The sequence below is a fragment of the Oreochromis niloticus genome, linkage group LG5, assembly GCF_001858045.2.
Source record: "Oreochromis niloticus isolate F11D_XX linkage group LG5, O_niloticus_UMD_NMBU, whole genome shotgun sequence".
Classification (NCBI taxonomy): Eukaryota; Metazoa; Chordata; class Actinopteri; order Cichliformes; family Cichlidae; genus Oreochromis; species Oreochromis niloticus.
Window position 1 is genome coordinate 13463370 of NC_031970.2, and position 20526 is coordinate 13483895.

General features: G+C 39.2%; 1 protein-coding gene across 14 annotated transcripts in view; it reads left to right on the plus strand.

Annotated features, from left to right (window-relative positions):
- Positions 1-20526, plus strand: part of ptprt (protein tyrosine phosphatase receptor type T) — a 294849-nt gene that overhangs the window by 105547 nt on the left and 168776 nt on the right. The gene's annotated exons all lie outside the window — the stretch shown is intronic.

The following is a 20526-nucleotide window of genomic DNA, read 5'->3' on the forward strand; positions in this document are numbered from 1 at the left end:
CACAAGCTTCTATGTCCATTACTTAAAAAAAAAACTATAGCCTTTTGAATTCGGATGATTCTTTTTGATACACCCTGTTTTGTTCTCCTGTATTATATCTTTTTTTTCTAGCTGTTTATAGATTCTTATGTCACATGGCTATAAAAATAGTTCACATAGCTGCTCTAAATATGGGAGAAATAAATCTCCCCGAGGGACCAGGGGGCAAAGCAGTGAATGTTTACAATGTCTGAGTCCACCTATTATCTGGCTCTTTAAAATATCTTTGAAAAGAAAAAAAAAATGAATGCATGAGTTTATGTTATAGTTCCTTATTTCATTGTAGTGCCCAGTGGGCAGGCTAGTTATTTTGGGACATTAATCATAAAAAGAAGTACATGTTACTATTTTTTTCTCCTGTGGATCAATACAAATTTTGTGAGGCAGTGAGTATTTTTGATAATGGGCTGTCTGTTTATTGTAATGAAGGATATCACTCAGCAGTAAGAGTTGCTTGCGGATGTAACTATTTGGACAATAATGAAGTTCTGTGGCACAGAGGGATATAATCATGAAGTGAAGTGAGTATGTGTTTTATTGACTTTTGTTGACAATAAGAACTGTAGAAAATGATTATTTTGCTTCTCTTTCCCTTTTACCATCCTTTACAAATCCAGCTCTACACCTCTAATAGATCCATATTCTTTCTTTGCCTTGGAGTACATCATCACACAGGTTATTTTAATTTCCTGGTCTCTACTGTGTTCATTCTTGTGCCCATAAAGAGACAGCCCACCTATCGTTTACATACACACACACATACACACCTGTCCTGTCTCAGACTTCCTGGTATGCACATCTGAAGCTCTCTGCCCTTTCGCAGACATGCACATACACACTCTTCAAATTTTTATATTGCTCAGACAAAACTTCAGATTGAACAGAGGCTCAAATCTCAGAACAGTTTGTCTGTGTGTACTTGCAGTGCATTTAGAAGTAGCCACTTGTTTTCTGCAGGTGTACACCTGCGAGGTGAAAAGGGATAACTATTTCTCACGTAGGAATAAGATGAGGCACAAGAGGAATTGGAGACAGTGAGATAGGATTAGGTGGAAAAATGTTGCGTGTGAAATAAAAATAGCTGCAGTGAGACAGTGGGAAATCAACAAAGCGAGGGGGGGGGGGGGGGGGGACAACAGAAACAAGAGAAAATGTGCTAAAGGATGAGAAGAGGGGGTGAAAAGAGTTGAAGAAAGAAAACAAGAAAAAAAGGATAATAAAAAGCACAGATGAAACGGAGTGGTGGAGAAGAAAGAGACAGAAGAAGGACGCAGTGTAAGGGAAAGAGAAGCCAGTGACGTGAAGTGAAATGGAACAGAGCCGGTGGTCACTCTTTTTGTGTTTGTGTGTAAAGCATAGTAGAAAGGAACATGTGTTTCTGGGCTAGTGGCGCAATGTTTAGCTGTCACAACCATTCATGGGGTGCTCCATGTGTGCTCATTTGTGTGTGTTGTGCGTGACAGGATTGAAGCAGGCAGGCAGGACAGATGTTCAAGAACCTGCTGGCTACTGGAATGTGTGTGTGTGTTTGTCGCCACACCTCCTGTGTTCACCTTTCTCTTCTTGTTATCATCTACAGCCATTCAAATTAGGCTTCACCAACAGACCTAATAATCACTTTAAAGTCATTCTCCTGGCATTTATTACACACCCGCAAAATCATGTCTTTTCATTAAAGAGATAGATTTTCCCATCACCATTAAAATACTTCCTTCATGGTTTCAAATGGCTTATGGGTAATTACACGTTTGTATTATTTGTGCAACCTCTCTACCTGCAGCCTGCCCCTCACTCTTCCTCTGAATCTCTAAATGGAGACACAGTTCTGGTCCACAAAACCCAGGTATTTAACTGGCAAATCAGAGGGCAATAGGAAAGGGTTTAGTTGAACTTTTAATTAAGAAGTAGATGTGGATTACAAAAAGAGGTGCTATAGGAGATGAGTTGTTTAAGGATGTTTGGAGAGTATGTTGGGATTCTATGAACATTATAGCCCTGGGATTGCTTGGTGACCTGTTTGTTGTGTATCTTGTCTCTTCCCCTTTAAAAGCCGGGATAGTTAAAAACAAAGAGATTTGATCCCTGAAGCAACTGATCACTCCATAAGTGCAGTAGATAATGTTATTCTGTTTCAATTTTCAGTAAAATACCAAATGGCTAACTAATATGATGGGAATTATTAGAATCAAATAGGGTGAAGCTATTTATTGCACAGATGTTGCTACACAGATGGACTATTCCATAACAGTTATACCAGTGCAGATAAAGAAAAACGGCTAACAATGAAAATACTAACTACCAATATTTCTCACATAAGCAAGTAGGAATAGGAGCAGAATGGAGAAAAAACTGGAGGGCAACTTGAAAAACTGTCATAGACTCATAAAATTATGTCGAAGTTCCTGCAAAAACTACCCAAACATGACTCAGTAAAGTGACTCACTGTTAACTGACAATCTGACAGGTTATGCCTGTTAAGTTAAGCCATATATAGGCGATGTCAGTGGAAAACAAAAGACTGTCAGACCAGAAACCTTAAATAATTCAGAAAAAAATGACAAGGCAAACACACACACACACGCACACACAAATATATATACATACGTATAATTTGGACCAACTGGCATCACATTTTAGCCCGATGGGTACCCTTTAGCTTCATTTCACCAGTCTTCATAGTTTCAGGGTCTAAACCCAATAAAGCAGCAAGTGAAAATGAGAACAGAAAGCATGTGAAAGCATAACTAATTAAAAGTGAACAGCAAGCGAAAGTAAAAATAATGAGCGAGTTACAAAAAAGTAGACCGAATACAAAGACGAAGCTCCTTCTTATGCACACTTATGGCTCTTTCCAGTAAAAGCATTTCCTTTGTCCAACTGGTATTGCTTGAACTTGTGCATCATGGCACCAACAGCAAAGAGCACTGTGGATATGTCTGAGATGCCAGCGACTGTGACAAAACTGCAGCGTTTGATACCCTGGGAAGGAGAACCGGCTGGGTTCAGGGAGGACATGGCCTTGATCATGATTGATTTCACTGTGCACTCTCCTCTACAACTTCTCCTCTCTTTCCTCTTTTTTCTTGGTCCTATTCCCCCATCTTCCTTATCATCATTCTTTATACATTTCAGGGCTTTCAAATGGTTCCTCAACTTTTTTCCATTTGGATAATTTGGTTTTATGCCTATAAATATATACCTTTTTCAATAAACCAAACTCAGAAAAAGAGATGTTTCCTCACTCCTGCAATGCTCTCTATAAGTGTTTATGACCTTCATAGTTTTGTGCTCTTGATCTGATTTCAAAATGAGCCTCTATCATTTCAGTTCATCCCTGTTGATCTTTCTTACTTAAGTCAGCGACACTGCTTAGCTGCAGAAAGCCTGTCAACACGCACAAACACACCCCTGACATTTTGTCTTCCCCTTACCCGTCGTTCATCTTTGTATCTCTGTCCTTTTCCCTCTCCTTTATCCTTCCCTGTTCCTCTGTCTTCTTGCCTCCACTCTTGCTTGAAATTCAAAGTTCCCAAGCATAAAATGTGATATTGGCTGTGATCCTTGTCTCTATAAATATCAGCTTTTAACTTAAACATTACCTCTTCAAAGTGTAAGTGTATCCTCCTGTAGTCCCTTACTTATAAATTAATATTTTTTATGTGCGGCGATATTGTAAGTGTTGGCTAATTTGTTACCCAATAAAGACGGACTTTTAATTCACCTACGGTCTTTAAATCTTCCCTTAGTATATTTTCTTTGCCTTTTACTCCCATACAATTTCCTTTCCGCGTCTCTTCTTTATAGAAGGCAGGTGCTAATGTGAATGTTGGCTAATATGCAGCACTCTATAAAGACTCAATTCATCTGAGGTTATATACTGCATCTGAGCATCTTCTTTCCTTTCCCCCTCTTGGCCGATTCTTATAAAGTAGATCTTTATGTGAAGGATGGTAATGTGAGTGTTGGCTAATGTGTTACTCCATAAAAATGGATTTTTAATTCACCTGCTGGGTATATACTGATTTGGCTGACACCACTGCTCTATCATTTTGCCCAGCCAAGCAGTATAGATGCAGTTAAGAGAGTGCATCCGTTTTACATCAAACATTACCAGAATGAAACAGTTCAGAGCTCAGATTTTTGCAGGTGCACTGGTATTGAATCAAAGCCTGGATCCATATTTTTTGTGAAATAAGCACATTGTGCTGAAAAGGAAATGGAATGTCACAAATGTACGCTCCTCTTTTCAGCTACCGGTTGATGAGCTGTAGCCCTTAGTCAGGAGTGGATGTCATCAGAAGGTTCCTAGTGGCTGCCAAATCACTGGACATCTGCATGGAACTTTCAGTTAGTCTCTTCTCACCTACAAATTGAGCACTTTATGCTTCCACCTCCATTTGCTGAGCCCAGTCTTTCTTCTCTTATTGCCCAGAGCATTCAGATGTTGCCAAATCAGCCTCCCAATACAGCTATAAAAGCTGATATTTTAAACTTTTAGCAGTGTTCCTCTAATGACAGATAATACTCTAATGTAATATTATTCAGAAAAGCCACAGTGATGTTAAAGATGTGGTTTATAGCTTTCCTGTAGCGTTAACTCTCACCTCCAATGTTTAGTTCTGTGTGCCATCCCTGACTTGTTTTGCTTCTAAGTAAGATAATTACATCCTTTTTATTGACAATTTATCCATGGCTTCCCCTTTAATTTTACTTCTAAAGCCATCAAAAACAATGTGTATAGTATCCATCCATCCATCCATCCATCCATCCATCCATCCACCCAGCCAGCTAGCCAGCCAATTGAGGTTCTTGGGGTGCTGGAGCCTTTTGCAGCACTTACATGGTGAGAACCAGCATCTAACACAATGAGAGAGACAACCATTCACATTCACACCTACGGGCAGAACATGCAAACTCCACACAGAAAGGCCCTGGTCAGATGGTGGTGGTTGGTTCGTATCCAGGACCTTCCTTCTCTGAGGCAATGGAGCTAACCATTTGAATTAATTTAACTAAGTCCTTGATTTATAATAATAATATTATTATTTCTCAACCACTCAACGTTCTAGCATTTCCCTTAGTTGTTAATATGATGGAATCACACAAATGTATTTTAATAAGCAATAATATCTTTAGTAAAAGAGATGTTCTACAAGTATTACTATGTGTAAAGTAGCAAATGGACTGTGTCAGTGTATAGCTGTATCATTAAAATGATATTGATAAATACAGGATTGTTTATTGCTAAAAAAATTTATTTTTAAAAAACCCGTGTGCTTTAACACTTTGTAAGCCACAGTGCCTCATTACCAAGTGTAAATGAGTTTGTAGGTGACATTTTTAAAATGTGCTTATGTAGAAAATTAGTATGACACTGACATTTGAACTTTAATATTTAATTTCTGAAACTGCTGCAGTGAAACAATTTAGTTTTGCTGTTTAGAAGTCTGTGCTATTCTGATAACACATTGAAGACTCATTTATTCAACTGGTTTTGCAAGGCAAACAAGACGAAAATGCAAAGTGTGTTTAAGTGCTCTATAAAGTCTCTGTTGCCATACAAACTGATCACAATAATACTGACATGTTGATTTTAGAGTTTGATGCAGTTGAATGTATTTACAGTGGATGGCAGGCGCTTTTGAAAGCAGACAGTAGACATATATTCCAAGTTTTAAAAATGTAACTGCCATTTTAATGAAACCAGTTTTCCCCTTGCCTTTATTCTCATTGCTCTGTCTTTATTTGGCCTATTCCAGACCTTGTTACTGCTCTCTGACAAAACACTAAAACAAGACAATCTTGAACCAGAACATGATTTTTTCATCACAGTGCTACTTGATATGAAGGAGCCTTTCATATGTCAAGGAACTTGTCTCCACCATGCTATGAGAAATAGTAAGCATGGTAGTACAAAGTGACTGTTCCACTGGCAGTGGCTTCAGTCTGGTAGTCAAATGAAGGGTTTCCTGTGTTGCAGCACAGATGGAAGCCTCCTTTTTTATTAAGTATTGTACAAATGAGCCAGTTCTTTCTTACAGTGCTTGCTCAGTAGGAAGTAAATCATAATTTGCCTCCTGCTACTTTTAGACATAATATAATATAAAGATGAGGGTATTAAAAATAGAAGTGAACACGGAAGCACATTTCTGTTTGTTATATTTCATGAGGATTGTCAATATTGTCATCGCTCGAGGCATGACTATGTTGTTACCTCAGGGAAGCAGTTAACCATTTAACCAACCCAGACCAGGGCCTCGTTCTCTGGATCTCTTCGCTTTGTAGTTTTTCCTTTTCTCATCATGCTAATTTATGTAAAATTCCCTGTTCGGCTGTGTTTTTCAGGCCCTTTAGGATTCCATAATGGCTTATTTCTTTATTATTTAATCTCTGAATGCCTGTCATGTCCTTGTCAGTTCTCCCCTCACTGTCATTTAAGGTCAGCATACATGTGCGTTGGCTCTCTGCAATCTGACGTTCCCTCATTCATGCGCTGAGGCCGACAACCACCCACAGAGCGCCTTATACTTTCTTGTGAATTCCTCTTTTGAATTTCCTCTGATGTCTTGTCACCCTTTCAGCATAGTCTCTTTGTCACTGGTGCTACTTTTTTAATGCACTAAGTTGAAATCCTGCTTCCTTGAGTGCTCCTTTAAGCTAACTTAACCACGTCAGTGAGAATGACATGTACCACTTTTGTAGCATTCTCTCTCACTGAAACACATGGATGTTTCTTATGCTGGCTTTAGCTTTCATAGCAGTACTTAAATACAAATGGAAGATTTTGACACCAACTTTCCATAAAATAATTTCCAGTATAAAATACCACGAAGAACACTTGCGGAAATGAGAAGTTAAAAAATCTATTATACCTCTAATAAATCCAGTCCCAATGATATTACAGTAACTGGCTTAAACTGATGCATAAAAAAAACTCTACAAAATTAAAATCAAAATTAAATTTTTTCTTAAAAATCATTAGACGTTAAATGACCTGACAAGTGCACTCTGCAGGGTAAATTGCTGCACATATCAGGAATGTCCCCTGAGCGGGGATGCTGGCTTTCATTTAGCCCACATTTCAATTAGGAAATAATAAGGCATACGGATATTAAATTTAAATCAGTGGCTATATTAAATGTACTACTTAAGTGCTTCACAGTTTACATCCAATCTGAAAACGTTTTAGAAAACTAACAATGTTTTATACCCTGGATTTTGGTTTTTTTGTATCCACGTGTGTTTTTAGCATGTGTGTCTCAGAACCAAGAGTTAGGATTGAGAAAAGATAGTTTGTTAAGTTTTAATGCTGCTCAAGCAGATGATGCCTATCTATTGTATTTCCCACAAGTACATAGACTGCATTTCTTTATTCTTCAAAAGGATTTTTGTTTTTTATGTTCATGTACATGTATATCTTTGTGTCGTTCTAAGCGCACATACACACACTCACACAGGCAAATTATGTCCTGAGGTACATATAACATAATCCCATAAGGACATTATGAAGGCACAGCTGCATCTTCATAACTTGCCAGACTCTCTATTTAAGATAGAAAAGATTTCCATTGTTGGGTTTAGAGTCCCTCGACAGTCTACTCCATCTGCCTCATCTGCCACATCTAATTTGATAATGGCTGAGAAATTTCAGAAATTATCCACTTACTGTGTTAATGCACTACATAGATAGATAGTCGTTGCCTAATTCCTTTAAATTTGCTGTTTCTCTTGGTTTCTGAAGGGGTTGTAATTGAGTCCTTAAAAAATTCTAGGAGGAAGCAATCGAGGTTCAACGTCTTGATCACTTGCTTTCAACTCACTGAGATGCCTCTGAGTAAGGCATATACATCCTTTTTATACCAACGACATTTTTAACGACACGTTGTGCAGTGTTTTGATATTTGTTTTAAAAACATATGTGCCCAAGACAATCTTTCCTCACTTGTAGTTATTTGCAGTCACACGGGCTGATAAGGGAATAAAATCACACGGTAATATGGCTGCTGTGAAAACGTGTCAGGATATAAAACATTTTATATCTCATTTTAAGTCTTATTAATCAGAAATGAATCTAAACCCAAAAAGCTGATCCTAAAAAGAGAAATGTCTTTTATATCTTAAATGTTAATGTTGTGTTCATTGTACTCTTCCTACTGGAATATAAGAGTATCAGTTTGTGTGACTCTTTGTGTGCCCCAGTAATTTCTTCTTCTAATTAGTAAGAGTAATAGCACACGGGACAGACTATTAATCATCATCAAACTACGGCCAATGCTCTTCTGCTCTTCTTGCACTTTCCCCAGCGGGTGTTTATTATTCTACAAACAGTCGATGGAAACAAGGGACACTATTTGGTTTCATCGTATTGGAGCTGGAGTTGATTAACTATGACGTCAACTTTTAAAAACATTTAAAAACAGAGCACCTAACACTGATTTACAACAAACAAACACATAAAAAAACACTAAAAAGCATACAGATGAGGTTCACCAGCTACCTTTTATTATTCAATCAGGAACAGTGAAAGGGTCCATTATTCACTGATTTAAGTGGCATAATTGGTTCCAAAAATAACAGAAATGCAGAGAAATCTACCTAGATACTCTCACAACACTTTAAATCTTCCTAGTAACAGGCCTCTATTCTGAGGGTGTGTTACATGCTTGTCATGGTGGAGCAGAAGGGAGTAGAGGGGTGCGAAGTTTGTCTGTCTGACAGATGAAGCGAGAAGTGCTTAAAAACCGGTGTCAGACGTGAGAACACGAAGCAAAAGTCATTATATTAAGTACAAGATACAGGCGTGCACGTGGCATTCAAATGAACACACAAAAACAAACCTGCAAACTTCATTTATACCTCCTAATGATGTGAACGTGTGGGCACGTGCACTCGCACACAGGTCTGCAGGTGATGCAGTGCACGAGACACACAAACATTAATGTACAACACTTTTTTTTCTTTTCTTTTTTTTGCTCTCACAGCAGTGTAGCGATTGTAATCAACACTTGAGAAAGCTGCAAGCAAGCAGGATGAGTAACACCAGGGGTGAGAGTGTGTGTGTGTGTGTGTGTGTGTGTGTGTGTGTGTTGGAGAGAAAGCTGTAAGTGAGAGAGATGTGTGCTGAATGCAGGGGAACAAAGAACTTACCACAACACTTTCTTGAATGACAGAAAAATTACAAATACAAAATACAAAACAGACTTATGAATACCCACAATAATGCAGGTAGTCTCTTTTCCCATAATTCTATTGGGTCCTTCAGTCGGGTCGTGCATTCATGTTTACTGTGTTTCAGCTCTTTTCTATGATTACAAGATCTCTTATAACAAAGCACCATGATTTCTGCGTAATAAGTAACCATCCAAGGCTGAGATGTACATACAAACACAAAAAAAACCTTTTTATAATCATAGACTCAGTTCTACATGGGTGTGCGCACACACACGAGCTTTCAGCACTAGTTTTAGACACACACATACACACACACTAATATACAAGGCCAGTCCAGCAGAGTTTGAGGAGGAAGCCAGGCAAGCGCAAAAGAAATAGAGGCTCTTTATTAGAAGAAAATGTTTCCCATTTTGCCCGCAAATAAGTTGCTCACACACATAGATGCGCACTGAGACACACACACCCACACACACAATGCCGCAGGGCTGTCCTTTGTTGTGAAGCCATCAGGATCCAATTTCTCCTTCATTAAGTCTTGGTAGGAGGCAGTATACAGCCACTAGGTAGCTAGCCTTCTCCCCACTACCACACACTAGCCTCCTCGCTCCACATACACACAGCATACATATAGAGAGTATAAATGCCCTTATCTTCCTCCAAACCAAAAATATCAATAAAGGCTTGTAACAACAAAGCCGGCACACATAAACAGAACCACACACTCGTGCGAGAATCATTTTTTTGAAACAAGATGAGAAGGCCACAACAAACACATACGTGGTTGCAAAATACACACACAAACGAGAGTTCAGTAATGAAATCTCTAGTTCGCTTGGAAGAGAAATAACAAGGTCTCAGCTGAGTGAAAGAGAGTCATCATTTGTAGCTTTAATTGTCCTGAGCAATTACCACATGGACACAACGGTACACACTCCTTCCTTTTGTAAGCACTTACTGCTGGTCCTTCTTTCTCCACGGGGTCAGATTGTACTAGATTTTGGTAGCAGGGGACATAGCCAACCATTTTGGTGTGTTACAATTCAGCGGGTGATGGATGAACTCAGACGGTTTAGTTGTAAGCATGATATAATAGACACAACCACAACTCATGCAAAATAATAAAAGAACTCGGACACTGCATACATTTATGACACAAAGCAACTCTTACTTTTACTAAGTTAACAATTGCTTGTTGGTGAGGAAGAGGTGGATACGTGTGTGTGCGTGTGTGTCTGCGCCTGGTGTATCCAAAGGGCAGCCTAGATAAAATGCATTAAACGGAACAGGTCTGGCTTTAATTGGTGCTCTTTGGTAATTGGCCTGTTGGGGCTGATTTGCATTGTTTCCAGGGCAACAAGCTTGTTTCTCTATATCTAAGCACAGCAGGAGGGTCGGGAAAAGCGAGGGAAGAATAGAGATGTCGAGAGGTGGTGCAGAGAGAGAGAGAGGGGTCAGAGAGAAGGAGGGAGGAAAGAAGTTTTGTGGAAATTGCTTTTTCTCTGAGGAATTTCCACAGAATTAAAAGGACACAGCAGCAGTAGCTTTTTTTTCTAGAGAGGACTTTTTGAGCACATACCTTTACAATTGTTGTTGAGAATAGTGATACAGTTCTTTCGTACTTACTTCAAGTTAAAAATGTTATTCAGCACAGATATATAGACATAGAAAGTCTGCTACTGGATTCCTGTGCAAAAACTTCTGGTTTCTCGGTGTTTCTCTTTGTAACTAAACAGTCAATCCTTCAAAGATACACAGCATTAACACACTATTACATTATTTATTACATCCAATACAGTAATTTTCCACAGCAGAAGAGTAAATGGGGTAAGGCAGATAAAGGGAAGGCTAGAGTGAGCATAAAGAGTGGAATAGAAGTGGAAAGGCATGCAACTGTGGAACAGATGACAGGGCAAAGAAGGCATGATAGTGCAGGACAGATAAAAGGACAGATAAATTGAGGACAATTTTACTCGTTTAGTGACCAGGGATGCTGGCAGCAGCTTCGATTTTCTGTGGCTCTCTTTATGGTTTCTTGTAGAAGCAGTGGAGGTGAACAGAGTGGATTAGAGCTGAAAGCTGCATTTTCTGACACAGGAAGTCAACAGCTCCACAGTCTGAATTGGACAAGTGATGAAAAGTGGGCCAATTTTCATCACCTCACTCAGTGAGGCTGTTTAATTTTCTTTGTGTGTGACTGACTGTGTGTGGTCGAGTAACTAAAGTCAAATTTCTTTGAAAAACTTTCTCGGACAGATTGCCTCAAAACACATTACAAAGCAATCAGTGATGTTCTTCAGACGCTGATATAAACTAGCCCAGTGATTTTAAAACAAAAAGAGACTTCAGAAAATTAGTTTTTGCAAGCCAAGATCATTAGCTGAAAAAATCTTCATGCCATCAGCTATTTTTATTAGTTATGTATTTATTTGCAACAGTCCAGATTTGGACTTCTAATGCAACCATATTTAAAATTAAAATATGTCTTCATATTTGTTCAGTTTAAAAGCAACCTATAGAAAATAGTTTAAATAAAAAAAAAAAAACACAAATACTAATTATTGAATGTTACCAGTCCTTTCTTGAAATACCATGTGATTTATTCACTGTTGCTAATTTTCACTGGTTGGTTTCTATTATTTACTCAAGCTAACGTTTGACAAACAACTAGATTATTTGTGTTAGACTTCACTGGAGTACTAATTAGTTGAATTTTTCAAGTTTGGTGTTGGTTAAGGGCAGCTTTGTTATAAAGCTCAGAGATGGGCTTATTTTACCTAAAAGTTTCCTGTATTATAGTCAAATGAGAAAATTTGCTTGCATTCAGCAATTTAACTTTATATTCAAATTGCAACAACGGCCCAGTCTTCTTTTCATTATTGCACCGCAGCAGTTGTTATAATTTCTTCAGTCATTTCCTGGCCTCCGTGGGGAATTGAATCAAAGACTGTCCGATGGACTGGAGCCTCTTTAGTGAAAGATCTTTGGCAGTTTTTAAAGCAGGGTTACGGGCTCTTTGGCTGTTTGAGTGAATTGAACGTGAAAGAAACAATCTCCTTTCAAACTACAGAAGCAGAACTGTTGTGACAGAGAAGAGGGTCCACTTCAGAAGATTTTAAAGATCTTCTGACAGGGGCGAAGCCTCACCAGGAGATCAAAGGGTAGTATGTGCTGTCTTTGACCCTTTACATCTTTGATCAGCTGTACCAGGCTGTACTTTGATACTCTGATGACCATAGAGGAAGTGGGTAAAGGTCTGTGTATATGTGCATCTGCTGTTTATTCTTATTAGTTTATTTTTCTTAATGTCCGAGCATAAAGACACACTGAATGTAACAGCTTACAGCAAACATTTCTATTTTACTTAAATCTGAACACTATTTTTAGTCTTTTCTCTCTGTTCTCAAGAGTAGCGACAGCTACAAAGATGACAAGTGAGCACACACCGACACCTATTTAATGGAAATGGGAACAAAAAGCAGCAGAATTGGTCATTCATAACCCTCCCCCCATGTTCCTGAGACGTGACCTTTATCAAAAACAAGCTGATTGCAGCCATCTTGACATCGGCACATCACACTCATTAGCACCGCTACACCACAAATAACTGCTGGAGAGGTTTCGAAAAAAAGAAGAAAAGATACAATCAAACAATGACGCTAACAATAATGAGATTGGCAGAGGCTTGAACATTTGTTTCTTGCAGCGGCAGGTCAAGGTGGTAATGAGTTGCTATGGTGATTGGGAGTTTGCCGGCTTGTTGATTGGTGCTTAATGATGCCCTACTTGATCATCTCATTGAGTGAGAGGAATCTGAGGAGGGTGTGCAGAGAGCGAAGAGAAGGGGAGCAATAAAAAGAGTGTGCAACAAAAAAAAGAAAGAAACAAGAGCGATTTAGATAGATAACAGAAAGGTGAGGCAAATAAAGAGATGATCAGATGAACAAATGAGGGTAGAGGAGGAACAGACGGAGAAAGAGGCCACTTGGTTTGTTGTGCCAAATTAAAACAAGAAACAACAACTCATTAACTTTGCAGTGTTTCATTAACTTGTCAGTTAAACAATGCTTAAGGTTTATACCCATTTACCTCGCCAAGACTTGAGTATTTACAAAAACATAGCATACCTTGCTGTCTGACTTTGACAGCTATAGGTTGGTATGTCCATGTTGCACCTTCTACTCTAAACACTCCCTCTCACCTGATTTGATGCATGGCATTCCCTCTGATCAGTGATGGGAAATGATGCGCCCGGCGACATGATGTGATGTATTAGAGGTGTGACATCAGAAATCATCCAGTGGAGCTGTTGGGATTAAATCATGCAGTTGATAGATGTGGCCTTCGAGCCATACTTCACATACACACAGTTGTCCTTTATGGCTTCTCTTCTCCACAGTCAAGACCTTCAGTTCTGAGTTTTGAGACAGTTTGGGAACACATGCTGATGTTCATGCGGTTGAAATGCAAAAAAAAAAAAAAGTGATATGGACGAAACTTCCCTACTTACTTCAATGTTAGCAGTTCTTTCCCCACATTTTCCCATTAAAAACCCTTTAAGATTGGTTTGGACTGGATAAAATTACTTGTGTTCATTTTCTCTTCTCTTCTCTTCTCTTCTCTTCTCTTCTCTTCTCAAGAGGAAAAACCCCCAATTGATCTATTCACAATCAAAGGTATACTATGTGGACAACGTACTCTAGTAAGAACACTACTGTATACGTCCACCTACACATTGCACTTACAGGACCTGCTTGCCCATGGAGACCCATGCCATGAAGCTCCCAGCACACAGTTCTTGTGCCAATGAGGAACTTTGGAACTCTGCAGTTATTGAGTCAGCAGAGTGTTGGAGACGTTCATGCTCTAAGCTCATCAGTTCTTGGCGACCCGCTCTGTAACTTTGAGTTACTGTGGTTCCTAAACACTTGCATTTTGCTATAATAGAAGAAGAGAAATTTCATGAACTGACTTCTTGGTATCCTATCAGAGAACCACGTTTAAATTCAGTGAGTTCTGAAGGAGGTCAGAATGACCAGTTTTATTTATTTATTGTTTTTTACATATATGGCAATAGGACTGAAAACACCTCAATTAAAATATTAAGTGACGTGGCCAAATACTTTTGTACATGTAGTGTGCCAGTATCAGTCTCTCTCTCTCTCTCTCTCGTTCTCTCGCTCGCTCTCATTTCCCATTATAAGTCCTCCCTTGGGCCACAACTTTAATGAAAAAGGAAAGAAAGGAATTTAGAGTACATGAGCTCTGGCAAAGGGTTAAAGTATTACTGGAAAATTTCAAGTTCCTTTAATTTTGTGGTTCCCACATGCTAGGCAGTCTACATGATGCAGACAGCTATCTTTGAACCTCTATCTATCGCAGCAGCTGTGGCCAAGGTCACGCTGGGGAGTCCCAGCGGGGGTGCAGGTAGGTCGGTGAACAGAGCCAAAGAAGAGAGAAAAAAATAATAGAAAAAGGAAAAACAGACTGTGGGCTCTTTTTCTTTCCACAGTTGGAAATGCTGAAAGAAACTCAAGCAATATGCAGAGTCAATACTCCCAGCTGAATAAAGGTTTATATACACTCATTTATGATTAATTATTTATATGTATTCAAGTATTCTGCGCACACAGGAGTTTTCTGAAGCTGTTTAGACAAGGTGATGACTTTATGGTAATTTTCAAGGCCGTCGTTTGTGATGCTATTGAACTGTTATACTGACAGGTGTTTCTAAGATTAATTTTGCTGTAATGAAAAGAATTAGGATGTCTAAACCTCTGAGTCTGAAATAATAAGCTCTAAGATGTCAGATTTTTATACATCTTCTTTTTTGCTTCATATTTTCTTTCTCTTTCTTACCCCTCCTTCGTCTCTCTGCCTCTCCCTCGCTTTGTCTCGTTCTCGCTTTCTCTCACTCCACCAAGTTTACTTTTTTTACAGTGTGATTTATCTCTATCAGTGTCAAACAAATTAACAATATTGCCAAAGTGGTTTGCAGTATATTACAATAAACTGAGAAGCACATCAAAATAATAGAGAAAAATGATTTGGCTGCGCATTCTTCCTTTCTCGAAAGCCCACTGCTTCAATATCTGGGCTAATAAATGTGCTCGCATGGGGTTTGCTGGCACACACACACCACCCACAACCACATTAAGGTGGAGGTGGCAGGCAGGAATTCATGCTGTCTGATCCCCTGTGAGAGCAGTCATTACTGCATGACAGTTTTCAGCAGTAGAGAAGACACACAAGCATTTGCTTTCTCGTTGAAGCTTGTAAACCAACAAAAATTCCAATTACACTCAAAACGATAATATTTATACGCACTTACGTAGTTGGTGCGTTCAGTGGCAGAATGCTGATTGCATTCTCAGCTTCCTTTTCCCATGAAAAGGACAAGTAATAATAGTCATAAAGTCGCCACTGAGGGCAGTTTGTTGTTCTTGTGGGGGTTAGAAGTTAGTGAATGTTGCAGCACTTACTTGTGTATTCTTAGTAGTGCTGAGAGTCCTGGTTGAGAGACTGGATAGTGTGGAAGAACTTGAGCAGTCTGCATAGAACACTGACCTCTGGCTTGCAAACAAGCACAGGCCAGTGTTTTTGTGTCAAGCTTTTAATGGACACACATAGACACACATAAACATATTGGCAGTTAGGCAAAGATGCATCTTGGCTAGGTGATACTGACCAGTTTCGGTAATGCACTTCATGCTTGACTGCCTCTGTCTATCTTTTTTAATTACTCTGAGCTTGTAGTTAAACACAAACACACACACACACATGCTCTCTCTTCCTTTCTCCAATCAAGTCAAAGTGAATGGAGCTCACTCACCAGAGCGAATAACAAGAGCCAATAGAGGACAGATTGTTTATGTGTGTGTGCGTGCCAGTGAACATCTTGTTGTGTAAAAATGTGTAGTATGTCATCCCACAAATGTCTATCTGTCTGTGTGCCTGCAGGTTTGGGTGTATATGTTGAGCTCATTAAGAGTACCCAGCAGACTTCACTGACCTCTCTGTTCTTTGTCCAGTTTCTAACTGCTGATGAGAGCTGGAGGGGAAGGAGGAAGGCAGTAGAGGCGCATGCAAATTAGGGGGGAAAAGAAACAAGAAGATGATTAGAGACAAAGATAAAGAATAGAGAGGAAGAGCGGGTAGAAATTGATATAATAAGAAAACATAAAAGATAAAAATAGATGCGAGAAAACAGTGGCGGATGGTGGGATACAAAAGCATGATAATAATATTGCGGTATAAAGCAAGAAAATGACACAGGAACTGAGGAAGGGCGAGAAAAAAGGAGAGACTGAGGTGGAAAGAGCCAGAGAAACAATGAGGATAAAGCTGGATACACAGGGAAAGACTGACATTATTATTGCCTCATTGCTATTGCTGCTCTCTGTGTCTGCTCATATTGTGTTTGCTTTGACTATAAGTGCTTCTTTATTCCTCTTCAGTAAAGCACCTTTTCAAATGAACTGAAAGAAACCAGTGTGTTGTAGTATCTGCCCACAGAGTTCTTTGCCTGTCCCAAAGTCAATCTTGTGTTTCTGCTCCTATTTCTGATTTGTGAATGATAAATTGAGTCTGTCCTTTTCTTTCTGCGGCATGGCGATGGATGGGGGCCCGACATTTCGGCTGGGATAAAAGCCATGCTGATGAGAGCTTTGTTGAGCCTTTATGAAAGCTGGCCTGCTGCTTCACGAAGGCGTTCAATCATATAAACACGCCATATTCATTTATCAGCCCTCACAACAGGGTTCAAAATTTGCATTTAGCAAAGACCGCCTTCAAAATTGCCAATCTTTCCGATTGAGATATAATCTCAAGAAAACCTTCATCAAGCCAACGTTTTCTGCATGTCAGAATGACAAGCATGTGTTTGTGCAAAGTTTCATGTATCATTATTTTCCACCACCTTCTACCTCCTGCTTGTACATACCATGACACATCAGCAATAAATGTGATCGAACAGATACTACTGGGAAGATAAGATACATATTTCTCCCAAAAGTATTAACATAATATTTGTTACATTCTGTCCCTTAACTTCTCCATGTCTTTCTTAAACAGAAATTGGATTCAATAAATGTTACACTCCTGTCTGCGTTCCCAATAGAGGGCTCCATTTTAATGGGACACCGGTCAATACCCCCCCATTAAGCTCACAGACAAGACAAAAATCATTGACACTTAGCACTCATATGCGCAAACAAAGACAAACACCCAGAAAGGGACAAAGAATTTAATGATTTGTGTAGCTTTGGTTTTAAAACCTACACACACACATATACACAGGTGTACATTGACAACCGCACTGCTGCAAGAGAGTCATTAACACAAAAACACAGTGGGTGCATGGTGAGATGCTCGCTCAATGTGCTTTCAGCGTCGTGACATTTAGAAAGGGCCGTCTTGGCATATAGCCAAACAAATCACCCTCTTGTCTCGTCAATGTGAGGATGGACAAAGCAAAAACTGAATAACTCATTAAAAGAGGGATGAAAACAACCCAGTAACTTTAACTTTGATGATACTTTTCCGTCTTTTTTTCTTCCAAACTATAGTCAGAGATTAAAAGATACGCATTACAGCTCCACCAAAACAATTTGTCGGGTTTTGGTGTGTGTGTAAGTATCAAATGTCATCTTCAGGAAGGAAAGTCCAATCATATTAGCATTTTTTTGGTAGTTATTAAAAGCTGCTGCTGCAGTTTACTTCAATAATCAGAAGTTGCGATTTAAGAAGCCTTTTGCAGCCTTCATTTCACCGACCAGCTGAGGAGTTCAGATAAGTTCTATTATTTTTTTCTGCTGTGTTTTGAGTCCTGCAAGGGGCCCTTTCCCTGACACTGTCCTGTCATGTGACAAGACGTTATTAATTAACACGTGAGGTAGACTTTGAGCTTGTATTAAAACATATTTAAGACCACAGTCTTAAATAAAATCTAATGTAAAGTAAATATTTCAGTGTTCACCTCCTTTCCCATTCCCAACTCTGAACCTTTTATTAAAAGAATATGAGATTTTTTTTTTTCATTTTCTTTAATAAAAAGGAAAAAATCTAAAACTTCACATCCAGATCTTTGCCTGTGACCTCTCTTTTTCTTGACATGACCTCACTGGTTCAATTTAAACTCATCACCTTTTCAGTTCTCGGTTTGAACCATTCCCCATATCAAATTTTCTACCTGCCTGTTACTGCGCTTACTTAAATGGTTTGGTGTATTAACTATTTGCTTTCAAGTTCAAGTCTGTGCAGTCCTGAGACTACAATGATCTGAGCAAATAAGGACTTCACTCTGGCCTTATGTGTAATACCTTCTTTGTACACTCATCAGTGTTTGTTTGGGACTGAAATGGTCACTGCATGCAATGGTCTACAAAACTCTCACATAGCATGCGCTGTATTGGTACTTGCCAATAATGTAAATCAGGTCAGACTAAAATGTGTTTGAAATAATGACAACAAATTACAGCTCAATCGCAGTGGCAGGCCCGGAGGCTGAAAAATGAAGTGCCAGTAAACGCAGTTCCTCTAATGACCACTTGTTCTGCCTTCAAAGGCAAATGACTTCCCCACAGGCCACTGGATTTTTGTCATTCTTCTTGGAATTGTTACCTGTAAGCTTTAACGTTTGGATAGGGGCTGCCTTGATTGACAGATGTGCTGATACCGGCTGCTGAAGACTTCATTTCTGCAAATTTGAGTCATTGAATTGGATCTCTCTACCATTTTGCTTAAAATTTAGAGCACTACTTTTAGCGAAATGATATTACAAATGGCGTTGTTGTGTAGCAAAGGTCATCCAGCAGATTTTGCTTCAGTTCGGTGAGTGAAATTGTGTTATTTTATTAGTCTGTTAGCGGTAAATGTGCGTTTGTGGCGTCTTGCTACCGAACACATGCGAGAATTAGCAAATATCTTAACACCCTGGGCTAATCACGGTCACTTCTGGATCCACTGGCCAAAATACTAAAACAGAAGCTTCAGAATGCCGAGTCCAAAACACGTGAGTGATGTCACAGTGTATATGATACAGGTATACAGGTGGTGATCAGGGATCAAGATCTGCAATGCCAGATGTGGTTAGCATGGCATGGGACTGTTTGTAATGTAGTTCACTGTATATCCTGACATGTAATTGAATATTTTCCTCGGTTTCTGCCCCCAGCCACACACACACACACACACACACACACACACACCTTACAGGTTTCCAGGGCTGTCACAAGCTGTCCTGACAATATATTGGATAACTTGGAAAGGGGTTTGGCTTTTACTCCAGACAGCTTCCTGAGAAAGGTCATTCAGATACTCCTATCATTAGCTGTGTGTATTTTTGTCATTGTAAAATAGCACATGATAAACTTTTTAAATAATATGCCCCCCCTCCCTCATTTTACACTCAAACGTCCCACCTCTCTAGTCCTCCTTTAAAACACAGCTCTAAAAGCCTGCAGGGGATCTTTCTTTGGTGATCAAGGGAAAGAATTTTTTAAAATAATAATAAAAAGAAGATCCATCTTCAAAGGGAAGTTACAACACACGACCCACTGGAGGTATCACCACAGCATCTCAAACTCTCCTGAGGAGTTGAAGTAAAAGACATTTTCTTTTATAATTTAATCTGATATAATTGGCTGAGTGACATTATTGTAACGAGTAGCTGTATTCATGCTTTTATTCTAGGCCCCCGAGGATTTCCCATCCTTTCCTCCTCTTTTTCCAGCCAAAATCAAATTAGAAAAAAAAATGATGGGAGGAGCTGTTGAACGTATTCATCTTACATTCAACAGCTACCCCCATCTCTCTGCTTCCATCTTTCTCTCTCCTTCCAGGTCACAGCCTATATCTCTCTGCTTGTCACTCTGTCATTCTCAGCCAATTACTTGCTGGCTTCAGGTGCTTAACCTCAGGCCTCACTATCAACTGGCTCATTATGTCGCTGCTTTAAATCTCTTTCTCATCCCCTCTAGCTCATTCTGTCTTTTCCTCTGTATCACTTTCTTTGTTTTTGGTCTTTCCTTTTTCAGTCCCTTTATTTTTCGACTTTGCATTTCTCCCATTTAACTCGACTTATTTCATTTTGTTTATTTAGTGTCTTCCTATTAAATTTTCCGTTTTTTTTCTTGCTCTTTCCATCTGTTCACAGTCTCTTTTTTTGGTCTCTTTCTCAGTCTCAGCACCCCTCCTTCTTATTCCTCTCTTTCTCCCTCCGCTCTCTGGCCCCCTCATTCTGCAAATTGCTACAACTCAATTGTCCCTTTCCTGGCTGTAGGCAGCAATGGTATTAATAAAGCGGGATTCGAAATAGAT